The sequence below is a fragment of the Rana temporaria genome, chromosome 4, assembly GCF_905171775.1.
Source record: "Rana temporaria chromosome 4, aRanTem1.1, whole genome shotgun sequence".
In the NCBI taxonomy this organism is placed as follows: Eukaryota; Metazoa; Chordata; class Amphibia; order Anura; family Ranidae; genus Rana; species Rana temporaria.
In genome coordinates this window covers 387,380,437-387,401,289 of record NC_053492.1, presented here as the reverse complement: position 1 = coordinate 387,401,289, position 20,853 = coordinate 387,380,437, and the positions used below count along the sequence as shown (strand labels likewise).

General features: G+C 46.2%; 1 protein-coding gene across 1 annotated transcript in view; it reads left to right on the top strand.

Annotated features, from left to right (window-relative positions):
* The window catches only part of ACOXL (acyl-CoA oxidase like), a 456,283-nt gene that overhangs the window by 45,769 nt on the left and 389,661 nt on the right, over positions 1–20,853 (top strand). The gene's annotated exons all lie outside the window — the stretch shown is intronic.

Here is a 20,853-nt window from a genome sequence, read left to right as displayed (position 1 = left end):
CCGATTTAACCAAAAGGGGTTGGACCAGGAGACAGTCATTCAATGTCTATGGGCACCTTAGATCTTGTAGCTGAAATGTTGACTGCTTTACACATTTCACACTGTTTACTCATTCTGTGCAAATTATTGCAGTGTGAATATGTGAACTCCACTGCAAATCCATAGGGCACCCCTTGTAAAATGTAAAAGCTGCTCTTACGGCAGTACACACCTTCAAACTGGACCCGTCCCATGCAAAATGCCTGCTCTTCCAGCAGATTGTGCTTTCCTTCCTGGTTGAACAAAGCCCATTGTCATTCAAATTGTTTTCCCTAAACCAGGGCCATCATGAACACACTCCATGGGGGGGGGGGGGGGTGGGGGGTGCACATCATCACGTCAGCCTGGGCTCAGAGTAATATTGCACTAAATCGGGTTCACACTGCCAAAAAGGAAGAGAAGAGGAGGAAGGGCCCAGTTGGTAAAGCTATAAGATGGAGTTCTGCTTTTAAGTAGGGTTGCACCGATATCGGTGCCCATACAAAGCATTTTCACGAGTATCGGTACTTGCGAAAAATGCTCTAAAACCCAAAACCGATATGTACCGGAAGGGACATCACCTTGGGGGCGGACAGTGACACCCGCCACCCGCATGTCCCAGGCTGCTGCGGTGGCTGGGCTGCTCCTCTCTGCGGACAGCCGGCTACCCATTTAATTGACTGCACGGCCTTCAGGGCCAGGGGGCAGAGAATAGGTCAACTGACCATGAGCGGAGGAGTTGAAGAGGAGCGGCGTGTAGGGATAGGTGTCCTGAAGCATCTTTAATCTGACATTCGGCGGCTCCGGCGACCCAGCTCATCTGGCTTTCTGGACCTACACTACATGATGTGCCCGTTCTTAACTATTGATTTGTGAGTAGCCCTCTATTGGGGTAATTAAAGCATTTAAGTCTGCTGCACTAAGACCTTGCGTACACTTCTGCTGGTAAATAGACGTTTAGGAGCAGTTGGGCAATTTTTTTCAGCTGCCCCTGAACGCTCCTCTATGTTATCTTATCAGTACATGTACACAGAGTCGTTTATAGTCGTTTCTAGGCAGTTGAGTTTAAAAGCATTTTTTGGAACACAAAAAAAATGCGTTCAGGATGCCAAATGCCTGTAACACCTTGTAAACACTGCTAAACGCAGTAACTCGCATTTTAGCAGGGTTTCGTTTACAGACTTGTTTTATTTTAACAAAAAAAAAAAATAGAATAAGGACACTTACCTGTCCGGGCACCCGCGATGTTGGCACTTGAAGCCGATCTGGCTCTCGGGTGGAGGCGCCACCATCTTCGGTAAGGGAATCGGGTCGATCTGAATGGTCTCTGCTGTCTTCTGAGACTTGTGTGTCTCCCAGAAGACAGCAGGGGGGACGAAGGGGGCGCCGCATGTGGCGTAGATAGCTGCTGGTGGCTTGGCTATCTATGCCTGGAAGTGGGAGCAAAATACCTGTATTAGACAAGTATCTGCTCCCCCCTCCCCCTGAAAGGTGCCAAATGTGACACCGGAGGGGGGGCATTCTGAAAAGCAGAAGTTTCATTTTTGGGTGGAACTCCGCTTTAAGGATAGTGTACTGTACATCACAATTTTCTAGTGTATACATTTTAATTTCTCTTGGCTTCCTGACCATAACCTGACTTCCAATTCTTATTTATATAATGATATCCCTTGCCAGCAGATGAACTGGTTTAGACAGTTTGTCTTTCCTACTAATGGCACAAACAATACGCCTTCATGTGCCTTCATGTGTCTTACTTAGCATAGAAACCAGTTCCTAGAAGGGAAGAATTGGTGCAGATGTTTGTTGCTGCATTCCAGCTTACTCCTATATGTGTAGACTTTCAACTTTGCATACAATTCTGATGCCGCGTACACACAATCATTTTTCGGGTTGTAAAAAACGAAGTTTTTCAGGCTCTAGAAAAAAATATGTTTTTTTCAACTTGATCATTAAAACGGTCTTGCCTACACACGATCGTGGGAAAAAAAATGCTCTAGCAAAGCGCGGTGACATACAACACGTACGGCGGCACTATAAAGGGGAAGTTCTATTCGGATGGCGCCACCCTGCTTGGCGCCATGGCTGTTTTAGCTGATTCTGTGTTAGTAAAAGACGATTCGCGCTTTTCTGTCTGTTACAGCGTGATGAATGTGCTTACTTCATTACGAACGGTAGTTTTACCAGAACGAGCACTCCCGTCTCATAACTTGCTTCTGAGCATGTGCGGATTTTTCACGTTGTTAAAGCCCACACACGACCATTTTTTACAACCCAAAAATCGACAACGTTAAAAACGTTGTGAAAAAATAGAGCGGGCCAGATCCACGAAGCAGTTACGCTGGCGTGTCTATTGATACGCCGCGTAACTTCTAGGTTGCTCCGTCGTATCTTTGTTTTGTATCCACAAAACAAGATACGCCTGAAGCTGGGCTAGATCCGACTGGCGTACATCTTAGTACGCCGTCGGATCTAAGGTGCATATTTACGCTGGCCGCTAGGTGGCGCTTCCGTCGATTTCCGCGTCGAGTATGCAAATTAGCTAGATACGCCAATCCACAAACGTACGTCCAGCCGGCGCATTTTTTTACGCCGTTTCCGTAAGGCTTTTTCCGGCGTAAAGTTACCCCTGCTATATGAGGCGTAGCCAATGTTAAGTATGGACGTCGGGCCAGCGTCGAATTTTCCGTCGTTTACGTTGTTTGCGTAAAACGTTCGCGAATAGGGCTTTGCATAGAATTCCGTTCACGTCGAAAGCATTGGCTTGTTGCAGGTTAATTTGGAGCATGCGCACTGGGATACCCCCACGGACGGCGCATGTGCCGTTAAAAAAAACGTCATTTACGTGAGGTCAAGACGTATTAACATAAAACACGCCCACAACTTAGTGATTTGAATTGCGCGCCCTTACGCCGACACATTTACACTACGCCGCCTTAACTTACGGCGCAAATTCCTTGTGTATACGGGAAATACGATGTAAGTTACGGCGGCGTAGTGTATCTGAGATACGCTACGCCGGACTTAAAAAAGCGCCGCACTACGTGGATCTGGCCCAGCATGTTCGAATTTTTTTTTGCCCGTTTTTCAGAACCCGAAAAATGCTCTGAAGCCCACACACGATCGTTTTTAATGACATAAAAAAAAAAACGTAATTTTTTACAACCCGGAAAATGATCGTGTGTACGCGGCATGACACTTGCTAAGAAATTTCTGTATTCTTTTTTTATGTGGCTCTTAAAAGCAGATGACTTTTAGAGCTCATCTCTGGTTAGAATGAGAAATAGTATATCATATGATAGGATTTCTTTAACCAGTGCTTCATATCTTTGCAGGAGCCCTTGCCCTTGTTTACTTGGCTGCCAATGCATGTTAAAGTTTATCTAGGATCAAAATGTAAAATCATATATTCATTTCCACATTGTATTTCAATTATTTTTAGTCTACTCTAATAAACCACTTGTGGACCTGTAAGTCACCGCCTGCTTCCAGGTTTACGGCGCACACATACCCCCTCTACTACACCCGCTGTGATTGTACACAGTGGGAGTCTGTCGGCAAGTCCCGGCTGGGACCTGCTGATCGGCTGTGTCCAATCACAGCCCATAGTCCTGTGTTGACAGTCAATACAGAGCTCTGTACAGAGTTAATGATCTGCCTGTTTCTTATGCCAAAGCAGGAATAAGAAACAGACATTTAGTAAAGGCAGCACACATTTCACAGTGTTAGGCATACATTTAACCCCTTGATTGCCCTAGATGTTAACCCCTTCCCAGCCAGTGTCATTACAGTGACAATGTATATTTTTAGCACTGATCACTGTATCAGTGTCACTGGGGATGTCGGTGGCAATTAGTCAGCTTTGTCCCAGCGTCATTTTTTTTTTTTTCTTTTTTTTTAAAGTGTATTTTGTGCGTGTACTCGAGAGAGGAGCCGGACTGCAGGAGTTGGGAGTAGGCAGGCCTCCCCCAGAGGCAATCTGCCACCTTTCTCCATGCCCCGGGTGGCAATGATGGGTGTGTGAGGGGGTCCTCCAACAAAGCCCACCCTACCTGCTCCGCTTTGAAGCCCAACGGGGCAGAGTGAGAGGATCTAGCAAGCTCAACCAGCACCGTTAGTCCTTCGCCTCTCTTTTTAGAGACCGCGTGGTCAAAGTGCGTGCATGTTAACCCAATTTCGAGTGCGTGTAAGTGTGGTGGTTTTTGTCGGAGGGGGGTGGGCGTACTAAGGGCAGGCTTACCTCGCATAGCATACCCACCGGGAGCCGGGCTGAGACCACCAAACTCAATTCACATGTAGCCGAGACCGGGATCCGAACCCCTAGCTGCAGAGGTGAATGGCTTGTCAGCGCATTGCCAATCGCGTTGAGCCACCGCAGCTCCTGTCCCAGCGTCAGTTAGTGTTAGTTGTCCGCCGCAATTCCATTATAAGTTGCTAATGACCGTCATTACTAGTTTAATGATAAACAATTCCAATATATATATACCATAGTTTGTAAACGCTATAACTTTCGAACAGACCAATCAATATACAATATTTTTATTTTCCAATAATGTTTATTAGTATTATCAGAAATAACAAAAAGGTACAATAAGTACAACATCCATTTCTTGGTCAAACGTGACTTATAGTAATGGCTGCAGTTAAGTGTCAGCAAATAAATAGCCTAAAGTAATCTCCTATTTGGTCAGGTAACAGGGCTGTAATCACAGTTAAAAGCAATAACATAATCATCAGAAAACAATACTATGTCGATTCAAGTTGTATCGTGTAGTTAAAAGGGTTGAAAACCCTCAGCCCAATGCATTGAAGTGAAAAACCTATTGTAGTGCACCAGCTCCCCCGTTTTACTCACCTGAGCCTGTTTGTTCCCACGCCGGAGACGCGCACACCCTCTCTGGCCGGTGTTTCAGCTTTTGATTGGGTAGATTAATGCCAGCGCAGCCATTGGCTCCCGCTGCTGTCAATCAAATCCAATTATGCAGGCGCCGGGGGGGTGTTTCTGGGAACCGAGTCCTGCTGTCTATGTCTACAGACGCCAGAGAGCACTGGCAGATAGATTACACAGAGCTGCAGCTCTGAGGCCGCGTACACACGATCGGTCAAAACCGATGAAAACGGACTGAAGGACCGTTTTCATCGGTCCAAACCGATCGTGTGTGGGCCCCAACGGTCAGTTATCCTTCGGTCAAAAAAAAGAGAACTTGCTTTAAAATTTGACCGATGGACGCCTAACCGGTAGGTCAAAACTGATCGTTAGTATGCAAAAGCATCGGTCAAAAGGCCGTGCATGCTCAGAATCAAGTCGACGCATGCTTGGAAGCATTGAACTTCGTTTTTTTTAGCACGTCGTATGTTTTACGTCACCACGTTCTGACACGATCATTTTTTTAACCGATGGTGTGTAGGCACATCAGACCATCAGTCGGCTTCATCGGTTAACCGATGAAACGGTCCTTCAGTCCATTTTCATCGGTTTTGACTGATCGTGTGTACGCGGCCTGAGTGATCTTTTCCAATTATGAATGAACAAGCGACACTAATTGTACATTTATAATAGTTACATATCACTCAGTTTAGAGAGGGGGTGGGGCTCTGTCTGGCTTCCACAGGAACACCCATAATTTGGGCTTCAAAAGGGGTGTCACTAGAGCCAGCATATTGGGGTGCATTTAGGGTACAAGAAGAACACCAATCAGAACCAATTGCCTTTGGGAATAAACATTTAAACCTTTTTATTGAGATTGTAGAATGTAAAAGAAAATATTTCTATTCAGTTACGCATTTTTCAATATGTTTAGACTGTGGATTTTGTTGAATGTTTTATGTGAATTTTTAGTGGAAATATTTTGCTTTGTATTTTAAAAATTGGAAAAAATAAAAAAATTCTGGTTGATTTATTATTATTATTATTATTATTATTATTATTATACAGGATTTATATAGTGGCGACCATTTGAGCAGAGCTTTATAATGTAAAGGGAGATAGTATAATTACAATATATTCCAGCACAGGAGTAAGGGGACCCTGCTCATGGAGCTTACAATCTAATGAACATACCTTTTTGTTATGTACGCTGCTTCATTACATTTTATATATTGGGCTCTTGCACCACCTTGTGGCGGTACTTGTTTTAGCAAATAAACAGCTTGTTGCTAGAAAGGGTAAACTGCTGGGAAATTTGGAGGGTACCATTGCTGACCTCTTCCACTAAAAATGCCAGTTGTCTGGCTACCATTGGTTTAGTTTATTCACAACCCTTGAACAAAAATGCAGATCAGGATGACTTTGCTCTGATTTCATTGGTTGCATGTTTGTTCCAGGTCTATGGCTGTGAAAATAGTGAACACTGCAAGCAGCTAATGTTTTCTTCACAATAGAAAGTTCCATATCTCTCACAGTATGTTCCCTTTATATTGACCCATTTCCAAAAGATTTTTATTAACCACTTCCATACAGGGCACGTATACACCTTCCCGCCCAAGCCAATTTTCAGCTTTCAGCACTGTCGCACTTTGAATGGCAATTGCGCGGTCATGCTACACTGTACCCAAACAAAATTGGCGTCCTTTTTTACCCACAAATAGAGCTTTCTTTTGGTGTTATTTGATCACCTCTGCGATTTTTTTTTTTTGCGCAACAACTAAAAAAAGACCTAAAATTTTGACAAAAATTACGTTTTCATTTTTTTCTGTAATTTTTTGGTAAATAAGTACGTTTTCTCTTTCAATTACGGGCACTGATATGGTGGCACTGATGGGCACACATGAGATGGCACTGATGGACATCGACGAGGTAGTACTGACGGGCACAGATGAGGATGTCATATGACATCCAGTCAGGATTCTACAACCACTTTGCCGACGTCAATTTGTCATTGGCAGGCGGCAAGTGGTTAAACCTCTAATGCCTGTAAAATAAGTCATGGTGTACTATTCAGATTTTTTGCCATGCAAAGTCTTATGCCCTGTACACACGTGCGGGATTTCCGACGGGAAAAGTTCCTGCTCAGTTCAGTCTTTCCCCTACACACGGGCAGTTTTCCCGACAGGAAAACTGCGATGTAGCTTTTGCCGGGAATCCCGGCCGTGTGTATGCTCCATCGCTGTTTTTCCCATAGGAAAACTGCAAAAAAACGCCGGGCAAAAGTCCGCCAGTTTTCTCAGCGGGAAAAAAAAGAGAACTGGTCAGAGCATGCTCAGAATCAAGTCGACGCATGCTCTGAAGCATTGAACTTTTTCTCAGCATGTCGTAGTGTTTTACGTCACTGTGTTTTGGCACGTCGGATTTTTGACTGATGGTGTGTAGGCAAGACTGATGAAAGTCAGCTTCATCGGATAACCAACGAAAAAATCCATCGGATTTGATTCCATCAGATATCCAATCATGTGTACAGGGCTTTAGAGAAATGTGATAAAAGATGATCTGCTGTTTGCAGCTCCAAGAATTTGTTGATACCAGTACTAAGGGCTGTTTTCTGGATTCTTGTGTAGACCAGGGGTTGACAATATCCGGGCGCCAGGTCGCAATTGCGACAAGAAATCGTGACCTGGCGCCCGCGCCCACTGGTAATTGAGGCCGCGGCTTTGCGGCCTCAGTTACCGGCCGCCGCGGGCCCGCCGCGATCGTGCGGGGTAGGTGAGGGCGCATAGAGGCACAGGATCTTGTGTCTCCATGCGCCCCTACCTCCCGCGGCGGGCCCATGGCGGCCGGTAATTGAGGCCACGGCTTTGCGGCCTTGTGAAGTCCCAAGCTCTTCCTTCTGTGAGCTGGCGCCATCTGGTGGTGGCCATTGGCATTACAAGTTAAACAACAATTCTAATGTAATTTTTCACTATTTTCACTGCCCTCTCCTTCCCTCTAATTAGAACCCCCAAACATTATATATATTTCTTATTCTAACACCCTAGAGAATAAAATGGCGATCGTTGCAATACTTTCTGTCACGCCGTATTTGCGCAGCGGTCTTACAAGCGCACTTTTTTGGGAAAAAAATACACTTTTTTAAATAAAAAAATAAGAAAACAGTAAAGTTATCCCATTTTTTTTTTAAATTGTGAAAGATAATGTTACGCCGAGTAAATTGATACCCAACATGTCACGCTTCAAAATTGCATCCGCTCGTGGAATGCCGACAAACTTTTACCCTTTAAAATCTCCATAGGCGACATTTAAAAAAATCTACAGGTTGCATGTTTTGAGTTACAGAGGAGGTCTAGAGCTAGAATTATTGCTCTCGCTCTAACGATCGTGTGGTTTGAATACCGTTTACATATGCGGGCGCTACTCACGTATGCGTTCGCTTCTGCCCACGAGCTCGTCGGGACGGGGCACGTTTTCTGGCTCCTAACTTTTTTAGCTGGCTCCTAGATTCCAAGCAAATTTGTCAAATCCTGGTGTAGACCGTTGTTCTGAGGAGGCATGTAGAAATGCAGCTGGAACATGAGGGGAAGAAGTCTGTTGTCTCTAGGGTCTGCAGGAGGGCAGGGTTATACCAGTATGTCAGAAAGGTTAGACTTCTAGCCGTGACTGGAAGCCCTTTTGGGCACATGCGCATATTATGGCTTGTTTGTGGCCAAACGTCCGTCTGTGAGAATGCACATTTGGGTTTACATGCACTCTTTGTGGTACGGTATGTGCATCAGCAAGTGTGCAAAGCCCAGGGCGGTTGTTGCTGCCAAGCAGCCTATCTAAAGTTCATTAGTGACAGGAGAAGTTGCTAAGTGGTTTCCGGCTATCCCAGTGACTGTTGTGTCTGATGTCCTATGTAAGATCCAGCTCATCCTCTTTTGGACATGTCCTTTCCATTGCTGACCCTAGCTAAAACTTCTTCTACCTTCTTTTATTTGCGCTGATTTGGTACCTTTGCTGACCATCTGATCCTAGCTTCAGTTTAAGATTTTTCCCTTTTGTCATTTCTTGTTGAATCGGTTCCTCTGCCTCTTGGCTATTGCCGACCCCTGCTCGTCCGTCATCAACAATGACCCTGTCTTCTCCTTCTACGTGTCTTGCATCCATATTTGTGGTTTATACTTCAGCATAGATTTGGTCTACTTGACACCAGTACTTAGAGCTGCACGATTCTGGTTAAAATGAGAATCATGATTTTTTTGCTTAGAAGATAGATCACAAAAATGGGCTAACTTTACTGTTTCTTTTTTTATTATTCATTGAAGTGTATTTTTTCCCCAAAAAAATTGCATTTGAAAGACCGCTGGGCAAATACAGTGTGACATAAAATATTGCAGCAATTGCCATTTTATTCCCTAGGGTCTCTGCTAAAATATATATAATGTTTGAGGATTTCAAGTAATTTTCTAGCAAAAAAAAATATTGATTTTAACTTAAACAAGTGTCAAAAAAAGATTTAGGCCCGGATTCTTAAAGCACTTACGCCAACGTATCTACTGATGCGCCGCGTAAGTGCACGGATGCGCCGTCGTATATATGCGCCTGATTCTTAAGACAAGATATGCCTAAAATTTGGCTTCATCCGACCGACGTAAGTTTCCTATGCCGTCGGAGCCTGGGCGCATATTTACGCTGGCCGCAAGGGGCGAGATATGCCGATTCACGAACGTACTTGCGCCCGTCGCTGTAATCTACGCCGTTTACGTAAGGCGTACGTCCGGCGTAAAGTTATTCCACCATATAGGAGGCGCACACCATGCAAAGGTATGGACGACAGAACAGCCGTCGTATTTTACGTCGTTTACGTAAGTCGTACGTGAATGGGGCTGGGCGTAGGTTACGTTCACGTCGTAGCCGTTGAGTCGTCGTATCTTAGGGAGTATATTCGACGTGATTCTAAACATGCGCGCGCATGCGCCGTTCGTTGGGGTCAAGCCTCATTTAAATGGATCACGCCACTTCCTTCCTACATTGAATTAGGCGGGCTTACGCTGGACAATTTACGGTACGCCGGCGCAACGTTGGGAGCGAGTGCTTTGTGAATACTGTTCTTGCCTCTCAATGTTACGTCGGCGTAGCGCATATGAGATGCGCTACGCCCACACAAATATACGCTGCTGTACTTGAATCCGGGCCTTAGATTTGAAGTGGTTAAACTTCCTGCATTTACACAGAGAGGTTTATCTCTTTGATCTAAGAATGAAGTCTTAGTTACAATGTTTCATGTTAAAAACTTTGCAGACCGCCCAGATTTTTTTCTTCAGCAGAGTGAGCAGATAAGTCTCTCTACTTGTTATATGAAAGAATCGGCAAACTGCATTTGAGATCGTCAGGGGGGGTTGAATCGAGATCATGATTTTTAAACGATTAATTGTGTAGCTCTACCAGTACTGTAAGACCGTGTCCAGGTTTACAATTGACAGGTATTTGCACCACTTCCGAGTTCTGACACCCGCGGGGAGTTCAGCCTTGTGACGTCACACCCTCGCTGTCTTCTGGGAAACCCTGTTCCCAGGAGAGAGCGGGGACCAGTGACGGCGCGCCGCGATCCTCGCACATGTGCAGTAGGGAATCGGGCAGTGAAGCCACAAGACTTCACTTCCTGATTCCCTCACCGAGGATGGTGGCGGAAGCAGCCAAGGACCGAGCGATTGCTCAGCCTCGTCTGCTGACATCGCGGGCGCGCTGGAGAGGTCAGTGTCCATTTTTTAAAAGTCAGCAGCTGCCGTATTTGTAGCTGGTTGTGCTTCACTTTATTATTTCATTTAAGTATGCTTACATGTTGCCAGTAGCAACCAATCATAGGTTAATTTTTTTAATGTACAGTGTGAAGAAGAATGAGTGTGTTTAGTTGTTAAAGGAGTTGTAAATCTTAAGGTTTTTCACCTTTATGCATTCTATGCATTAACCACTTAAGCCCCGGACCATTTTGTTGCTAAATGCCCAGGCCAGGTTTTGCGATTCGGCACTGCGTCGCTTTAACGCGGTCGTGCGACGTGGCTCACAAACAAAATTGGCGTCCTTTTTTCCCCACAAATAGAGCTTTCTTTTGATGGTATTTGATCACCTCTGCGGTTTTTATTTTTTGCGCTTTTAAACAAAAATAGAGCGACAATTTTGAAAAAAATTCAATATTTTTTACTTTTTGCTATAATAAATATCCCCCAAAAACATATATAACATTTTTTTTCCCCTCAGTTTAGGCCGATACGTATTCTTCTACCTATTTTTGTTAAAAAAAATCGCAATAAGTGTTTATCGATTGGTTTGCGCAAAATTTATAGCGTTTACAAAATAGGGGATAGTTTTATTGCATTTTTTTTTTTTTTTTTTTTTTTTACTACTATTGGCGGCGATCAGCGATTTTTTTCGTGACTGCGACATTATGGCGGACACTTCGGACAATTTTGACACATTTTTGGGACCATTGTCATTTTCACAGCAAAAAATGCATTTAAATTGCATTGTTTATTGTGAAAATGACAGTTGCAGTTTGGGAGTTAACCACTAGGGGGCGCTGTAGGAGTTAGGGTTTACTTTGTGTGTGTTTACTAGTGTAGGGGTGTGTGGCTGTAGGAATGACGTCATTGATCGTGTCTCCCCTATAAAGGGGATGACGCGATCGATGCGCCGACACAGTGAAGCACGGGGAAGCCGTGTTTACACACGGCTCTCCCCGTTCTTCAGCTCCGGGGAGCGATCGCGACGGAGCGGCTATAAACAAATAGCCGCGCCGTCGTCCCAGGTCGCTCCCCGAGCGGACCCGACCTCCGCATGTACCGGGGGGGGTCCCGATCGGACCCCCCACCCACGTCTAGCAGAGGACGTACAGGTACGTGATTGTGCCTGTCCGTGCCATTCTGCCGATGTAAATGTACATGAGGAGGTCGGGAAGTGGTTAAATGCCTAATGTTAAATATTAAAACCTAAATTGAGTTTTGGGGTTAAAAGAACATTAGTCATTATCAGTGGTAATAATGCAGATCACCTGTGGAAAAATGTGCAAGTCTTGGCTTTGGTTGCTCATGAAGAAATAATAGATGTATCTGGAGTGTGTCAATTTAAAAAACAAATCATGACATGGCTTATATAGAAAGCAAAAATTCATTTATTTTAACGTTGGATGAAATGCCAAGTTTGTTGAAGCAAATGATGCATGACTGTTTTATTGTCCTCATTTGTGCTTGCCAGGACATCTCATTTTGCCTGTTACTAGAAAGCACTCTGTACAGTTACTTATTAAAATAATGCTATAAACCCAAACACTTAAGAGCACTGTGAGGATTAAGCTTGTAGAATTAGGGAACACATAGAAAATAGTTCAGTGAACTTGGGAGACCTTTGAGAGGAGTCATTTTGTGGAGTTTTGGGCAGTTTACTATGCTATCTGATGGGAAGCTGCCACAGGATCACTTTAGTTCCTGTCTATTGGGCAGAACACTCTAATAACAGATTTAAAACATATTGGCCCAGATTCTGAAAGGGCTTAAGACGGCGAAACGCCATGTGCGCCGTCGTAAATCCTAATCTGGGCTGTCGTATCTATGCGACTGATTCTTAGAATCAGTTACGCATAGATAACCATTAAAAAAAAATTCCATTTAAGATCCGACAGCGTAAGAGCCTTACGCCTGTCGGATCTTAAATGCAATTTTTTTTTTTCGCCGCTAGGTGTCGCCTCCGTCGTTTTCCCGATCGAGTATGCAAATTAGCAAAATACGCAAATTCCCGAACGTACGCGCGGTCGACGCAGTGAAGATACGACGTTTATGTTAGATTTGCGACGAGTAAAGTTGCCCCTGCTATATGAGGGGCAACCAACGTTAAGTATGGCCGTCGTTCCCACCTCGAAATTTAAAAATTTACGTCGTTTGCGTAAGTCGTCCGTGAATGGCGCTGGACGCCATTTACGTTCACGTCTAAACCAATGACGTCCTTGCGACGTCATTTCGCGCAATGCACGTCGGGAAATTTTAGGGACGGCGCATGCGCAGTACGATCGGCGTGGGAACGCGCCTAATTTAAATGATCCACGCCCCCTACCCGGATCATTTGAATTAGGCGGGCTTGCGCCGGAGGATTTACGCTACGCCGCCGCAACTTTACAGGCAAGTGCTTTGTGAATAAAGCACTTGCCCGTAAAACTTGCGGTGGCGTAACGTAAACGAGATACGTTACGCCCGCGGAGATTTACGCTAAGATACGAGAATCTGGGCCATTGTATATCTCAGTTGGTCTCGGAGCAATTTGGAATGAATCCACTAGGAAAAGCTTGGCTCTATGGCTAGACAAAGGATTATATGGGCTGATCTGCTCAGTCTGCCGCCTTACAGCTCTTTTTAGGATAATTGACAATAACTAATAAGAAGAATTAAAGTGATTCTAAAGGTTGTGATATAAAACAAAACAAAACAAAAAAACATATTATTCTCACCTATTATTGCACAGAGCAGCCCCGATCCTCTCCTTTTTTGGGTCCCCCTCCGGTGTTCCTGGCTCCTCCCCTCTGCTGAGTGCACCCAATAGCAACCCTCTTGCTATGGGGCACTGAAGCAGGTTTGCTGCCGAGCTGAGCTCCTGTGAATGGACATTGTCCATTCATACACACAGCATAGCTCGCCCCCGCTATCTCCTCATTGGCTCACTGGCTGTGATTGACAGCAGCAGGAGCCAATGGTAGAGAGAGACCCGGGAGTGGCACTGCTCTCATGCACATTGCTAGATCGAGATCAGGCTCAGGTAAGCATAATGGGGGAGCTGCTCCCAGAAGGTTTTTTACCTTAATGCATAAAATGCATTAAAAAAGATGTATGTGTTTGTGTTTTTTTTTTTTTTTTTCGATTCCTATTACACAATGGCACTATCGTTTGCGCTCATGGCCGAATGTTTGTTTTTTCGAAAATGGGTTCAGCCGATTTCTTTATCGTTACATCACGGGACACAGAGCGGCATTCATTACTATATGGGTTATATGGAGTACCTTCAGGTGTAGACACTGGCAATCTTCAAACAGGAAATGCCCCTCCCTATATAACCCCCTCCCATAGGAGGAGTACCTCAGTTTTTACGCCAGTGTCTTAGGTGTTAGTCATGGTTTAGCTTGCCTCCGCATCCTTGGGATTAGGTGAGCTACCGGTTCTGTCCAAAAAAGCCTGCGCGCTAAAGTGGTCAGTAACCGGACCCCAAACCCTTGGGGTATAGCCCATAATGCTTTCTTTTTAAGAGAGCTGGACCCTGGGCCCAGAACTTAGAAAACCTTTGGGGCGCCTAATGTTTTCTGTTTGCCAGGGTGCTGTATGGGCCCAGGACAGTGGATCCTTCATGGAAGAAGAAGGTTCCCAGGGCCTGAAGGTCTAGACATCCCCACGGAGATGGGGGAAGATTGGACCTCTTGCTTGGCAAAGTCCTGCGGCATGGAGCAGGTAAGTAAGGGGAAAAAACCTGCGGGGCTTGGCTCTTAGCAAGTTTTTTCTGGGAGGTCACAGGGGACATGCCTAAAGGTTATGCATTGCATCTGGCAAACCAGTCACATATCATGAAGATAGGATGGCTCTATATGTTATATTTCCCCATAAAAAGTGACCTCCCTGGTAGTGTTGCAAAAGCTGTGAGTGGGGCCTTTTATGTACAAGTGTATGTGTGTGTCAGAGAGCTATGCTTACCTGCAAGCCTCCAGGCGATGCTCTATCCAGTCCTCTCCCTCATGCCTGCAAGGCAGGCAAAATGCTGACCTCCTCGTGTGTTCCAGGCCTGCGGCTGCAGGAACAGAGAGGCCCTTCCTCCCAACCCCCCCCCCCGTCGGCGGGCGCGCGCGCGGTGCGCGTGCACGTGTTATAGACGCATTTGGCGCCGTTTTAGCTGGGGGGGAAGGGCGGGTCAGTGGTTTAAAGGAAGGGGCGGCCCTTCCTTAGATGCCACAGCTCATTCATTTCTCTGGCTTAAGGGAGGAAGGACTGGAGTGAAGCACGGGGCGCTGAGGACACACAGTGGCCAGAAAGAATACTACAGTCTTCAGAAGATTGTGGTTTAGCCTAGGAATAGGCTGGTTTTCTTTTCCATCTCATAGTCTTTTCTTTGGCAATACTACTCAGGGGGATAGAATGTTTTTTCTTGCCTAGATTGAAAAAAAAAAAAAGAAAAAAAAAAATAAATAAAAAAAAGAAGAAAAGTTTTTCTTTGAAAAAAAAAAAGAAAAAAAAAAAAAAAAAAAGAAGGTGTCATCTAGGGTAGAGGAAACATTTTTTATTCCCCAAACAGGTGTTTGGGCATTTAACTATTATAAGTCCCAGGTACCAATAAGTAGCAGGTGTACCTCGGTATTGTACCATGGCATCAAGAGCAGAGGGTACAAAAGGTGGGGATTCCCCCGCAGAATCTGAGGTCTCGGATAGAGCTATGCCGCTGCTTTCCCCACAGGGAGCCTTTGGGCCATCGGGGTCTGGGGCTAGAGCTGACGCGAGTCAACCCAACCCTAAGGTGGTCACGGAGGAGGTGTTACTCGCCTCTTTAAATGAGATGCGGAGAAGCATGGGAGAAATGATAGCCGCAGCCATGCGGGGTAGTAAGCGGAATAGATCTCCGTCACCCGTGCGCGGACCCTCGGAAGAGGAGGTCCTTTCCTCTGGGGAATTGGACCTCTTGGACAGAGACCAGGTAGGTTCAGGGATCGAAGATCCGGATACAGAGGAGTCTGGGGCAGTCTCCCTGAGGGAGAGCTGGTGGATTCAGGGCTTGACGGACTTGGTCCATAAGGCATTCAACCTACCTGTACCAGATCTCCAGGTATCCACGGTTTCAGCTTTGGGCTCACTGAGGGCGCCTCAAAGCAGTGCTGTGTTTCCGATCCATCCTCTATTGGAGGAAGTCTTGTTCCAAGAGTGGAACAAACCAGACAAGGTTTTCTTTCCACCTAAGAAATTTTCTGTCTTATATCCTATGGAAGAAAAGTTTTCCAAGAGATGGGCTTCTCCTGCAGTAGACGCAGCCATCTCATGTGTTAACAAATCGTTAACATGTCCTGTAGAAAACGTACAGGTTTTCAAAGATCCAGTTGATAGACGCTTGGAAGCCCTACTTAAGAACTCCTTCACTTCTGCAGGGGCAGTAGTACAGCCAGCCGTGGCTGCGATTGGAGTCGCTCAAGCTTTATCGGATCAATTTAAGCAAATGCTTGAACTTATTCCTGCCGAGCAGGCAGAAGAATTTTCGGATGTCCCTAAGGCCATATGTTTTACGGTAGACGCAATCAAGGATTCTATCCAACAAGCGTCACGTTTATCATTATCCCTTATCCATATGAGAAGACTCTTATGGTTAAAAAGCTGGGAGGCTGAGCCCCCATGCAAGAAGCTCCTGGCAGGGTTTCCCTTCCATGGAGGACGGCTCTTCGGAGAGGACTTAGATAAATACATTCAGACCATTTCAAGCGGCAAGAGTACTCTCTTGCCAACTAAGAAGAGGGTTCAGGGACCTGCGTTTAAACGACAGTCCTCCCCTGGGCAGGGGCCCTCTAATGCCAAGCAGTATCGACGGCCTCCTGCAAGAACAAACTTCGGCTTCAACAGCAGATCACGAGGACAGGCTGTTAGGGGCAAGAGGCAGTGGTTTCGCAAGCCAGCAAAACCAGCCCCCAAGTCTACCTCATGAAGGGGCGCCCCCACCCACGAAGGTGGGGGGGAGGCTGCGACTCTTTTCGGAGATTTGGGAAGCCAACATTCCCGACGAGTGGGTACGGTCTTCCGTGGCCACAGGCTACAAGCTAGAGTTCCTAAGGTTTCCTCCTCCTCATTTCCAGGAGTCGAGGATTCCAAACGATCTGGAGAAAAGAGCCACATTAAGGTCGGCTCTAGATCATCTACTTTCCCAGGAAGTAATAGTAGAGGTACCAGTCCTGGAACAGGGGCTGGGTTTCTACTCCAACCTATTCATCATCCTAAAGCCCAATGGAGATGTCAGGCCAATTTTGGACCTAAAGATGGTAAATGCATACTTAAAGGTCCGCTCATTTCGGATGGAATCCGTGCGGTCAGCAGCTGCCACACTCCAAAAGGACGACTTCATGGCGTCCATAGACATAAAGGATGCCTACCTTCATGTTCCAATTTATCAGCCACATCAAAGATATCTACGCTTTATGGTGGCTTCGCGTCATTTCCAATTCGTGGCGCTTCCCTTCGGGTTGGCTACGGCCCCCCGGGTGTTCACGAAGGTTCTAGCTCCAATCCTAGCCAAGCTAAGGATCCAAGGGGTCACGATCCTAGCATACCTGGACGACCTCCTAGTCATAGACCACTCATCTCCTGGCTTGGAACGAGCAGTGGCCCTCACGGTCCAATACCTCGAGAGGTTCGGCTGGGTCCTAAATCAAGAAAAGTCAACATTCCAGCCCACAAGGCAGTTGGAATATCTCGGCATGAGATTAGACACGGAACAACAAGGGGTGTTCCTACCTCTGAGGAAGGTCAAAGCCATCAAGGAATTAATCCTACTGGTTCTAAGCAAGAAAAAACCGACTATTCGCCTATGTATGAGATTACTAGGCAAGATGGTGGCTACTTTCGAGGCGGTGCCATACGCCCAGAGCCACACTCGCATCCTGCAGGCAGCCATCCTGTCAGCATGGAGCAGAAGGCCACAGGCCTTGGATATCCCGTTGCCTCTCTCATCAAGAGCCCGGCAAAGTCTGTGTTGGTGGTTAGACCCTCAGAATCTACTGAAGGGAAAATCTTTCAGCCCAGTGGCTTGGAAGATAGTGACCACAGACGCCAGCCTGACGGGCTGGGGAGCGATTGTGGATGGTTCCACTCGCCAAGGTATTTGGGCAAAGCCAGAGAAGCTTTTACCCATCAACATCTTGGAGCTCAGAGCTGTTCAACTAGCCCTCAGGGCTTGGACGTCGAAATTGCAGGGGCTCCCGGTGAGAATTCAATCAGACAATGCCACGGCAGTGGCATACATAAATCACCAAGGGGGGACCAGGAGTCAGGCCGCTCAGAGAGAAGTGAGCTTGATTCTCTTATGGGCAGAGGCTCATGTGCCCTGCATATCGGCAGTATTCATTCCCGGAGTGGACAACTTTCAGGCGGACTTCTTAAGCCGCCAGACTCTATGGCCGGGGGAATGGTCTCTGCATCCACAAGTCTTTCAAGCACTCTGCCAAAGATGGGGAGTGCCGGACGTGGATATCATGGCATCGAGACTCAACAAGAAGCTAGACAGGTTCATGTCCCGCTCAAGGGATCCGATGGCCTGCGGAACCGATGCTCTGGTTTGCCCTTGGCATCAGTTCAAGCTTCTTTATGCGTTTCCCCCGCTCCAGTTACTACCCCGCCTGCTGCGCAGGATCCGGGTGGAGCACATACCAGTTATCCTGGTAGCTCCAGCATGGCCCAGAAGGGCTTGGTACTCACTAATCCTAAGGATGGTAGTGGGAAACCCTTGGACTCTGCCTCTAAGGCCAGACCTGCTATCGCAAGGTCCGATCCTCCACCCTGCCTTACGGCATCTAAATTTGACGGCCTGGAAGCTGAATCCTTGATTCTCAGGGGTAGAGGTCTGTCTCAGAAGGTAATCTCTACCCTAATCAGAGCCAGGAAACCGGTCTCTAGGGTGATTTATCACAGGGTCTGGAAGGCCTATATAGGCTGGTGCGAGTCCAAGCTATGGCTTCCTCGCAAGTTCACCATAGATAGAGTTTTAAGTTTTCTCCAGCTAGGAGTGGATAAAGGATTGGCATTAAGCACAATCAAAGGACAGATTTCTGCCCTGTCAGTGTGGTTTCAGCGGCCACTGGCCACCCACTCGCTGGTTAAGACCTTCCTTCAAGGGGTCTTACGTATTAAACCTCCAGTTAAATCCCCGCTTTGTCCGTGGGATTTAAATCTTGTTCTGTCGAGTTTACAGAAACAACCGTTTGAGCCGTTGGCTGAAGTTCCTTTGGTTCTACTGACAAGGAAGTTGGTGTTTTTGGTTGCCATAGTTTCCGCAAGAAGAGTTTCGGAACTGGCAGCCTTATCCTGTAAGGAACCATATCTTATATTTCATAAGGACAAGGTCGTTCTCCGCCCTCATCCTTCCTTCTTACCGAAGGTCATATCCAGTTTTCATTTGAACCAGGATTTGGTATTACCATCCTTCTTCCCTAAACCTACTTCCAGAAAGGAAGGGTTGCTGCATACCTTGGATATTGTCAGGGCCATGAAGGCCTATCTTAAAGCTACAGAAAAGATCCGGAAAACAGATGTCCTGTTTATTCTACCGGATGGGCCCAAGAAGGGGCAGGCAGCTGCAAAGTCCACCATTTCTAGGTGGATTAAGCAATTGATCACTCAGGCCTACGGCTTGAAAGGGTTGCCTCCTCCAGTATCATTAAGGGCTCATTCTACTAGAGCCATGGGCGCCTCCTGGGCAGCGCACCACCAGATCTCTATGGCTCAAGTTTGCAAGGCGGCAACCTGGTCTTCTGTCCACACATTTACAAAATTCTACAAGTTGGACGTAAGAAGGAATACTGATACTGCCTTCGGGCAGGCAGTGCTGCAGGCTGCAGTTTGAGACCCTCGGATTCCGGGGGCTCCTCTTTTTTTTGAGTTAAATTTAAAATTTAAGATTATTTTTCTCAAATAAGTTGGATTTATTATGATTTGAGTATATCTCTAAATTAAATCCTTTTGTCTTGGAGATGTTCTCCCTCCCCTCATTGTAAGCATTGCTTTGGGACATCCCATATAGTAATGAATGCCGCTCTGTGTCCCGTGATGTAACGATAAAGAAAAAGAGATTTTTAATACAGCTTACCTGTAAAATCTTTTTCTTGGAGTACATCACGGGACACAGAGCTCCCACCCCTCTTTTGAGGACCATTTTGGGAGGCATACTGCTTGCTACAAAACTGAGGTACTCCTCCTATGGGAGGGGGTTATATAGGGAGGGGCATTTCCTGTTTGAAGATTGCCAGTGTCTACACCTGAAGGTACTCCATATAACCCATATAGTAATGAATGCCGCTCTGTGTCCCGTGATGTACTCCAAGAAAAAGATTTTACAGGTAAGCTGTATTAAAAATCTCTTTTTTTCATATAGTGTATGGTCAGCATAATGGGAATCTCTTGGGGACCCCCAGGTTACCAGAACCAGTGTCCCCATTGGAAGATTTCCCCTCTATTACTTTCCTGGGGACAACCCAAAATGTGGGGTTTTCTTTTACTTTATGGTAAACAGGACAAATTAGAGATGGTGACTCTCTCTAACAGGGACAGACAGCAATATAAACTGTCAGGCCTCGTACAGACGAGTGGACATGTCCGATGAGATCATTTGGTCTGATGGCTGTACACACCATCAGACCAAATTCCCCGCGGACAGACGACGCAGTGACGATGACGTGGCGACGTGCGCGAACCCGGAAGTTCAATGCTTCCACGCATGCGTCGAATCACTTCGACGCCATGCGCGGGTTCTCGGGCCAGCGGACATGTCCGATGAGTCGTACTGACCATCGGACAAGGACAGGCTTCCAGCGGACATGTTTCTTAGCATGCTAAGAAACATTTGTCCACTGGAAACCTGTCCGCTAGGCCGGAAAACTGTCCGGTCGGCCCTACACATGGTCGGACATGTCCGCGGAAACTGGTCCGACGGACCAGTTTCAGCGGATATGTTCGGTCGTGTGTACGAGGCCTCAGGGATTCTAGTCCCTCCACACTCTATCCAGAACTAAGAAAAAGTTTTGTCTTTAGTTATACTTTGGCGCAGATTCCTACATGTTTGTTGCTCTGAAGAGAAAGTTGAGAGCAGGCCTGATTCTGAACGGGAGGGGTTCTTATGAGAAAAGCTGCAAGGTCTGCCTCCCTTTTAGAAGTAGCATCTCAGCAAAACTGAAATTCCTATTGCAGAGGGTGCCTAAAATCGTACTTGAATCTTGT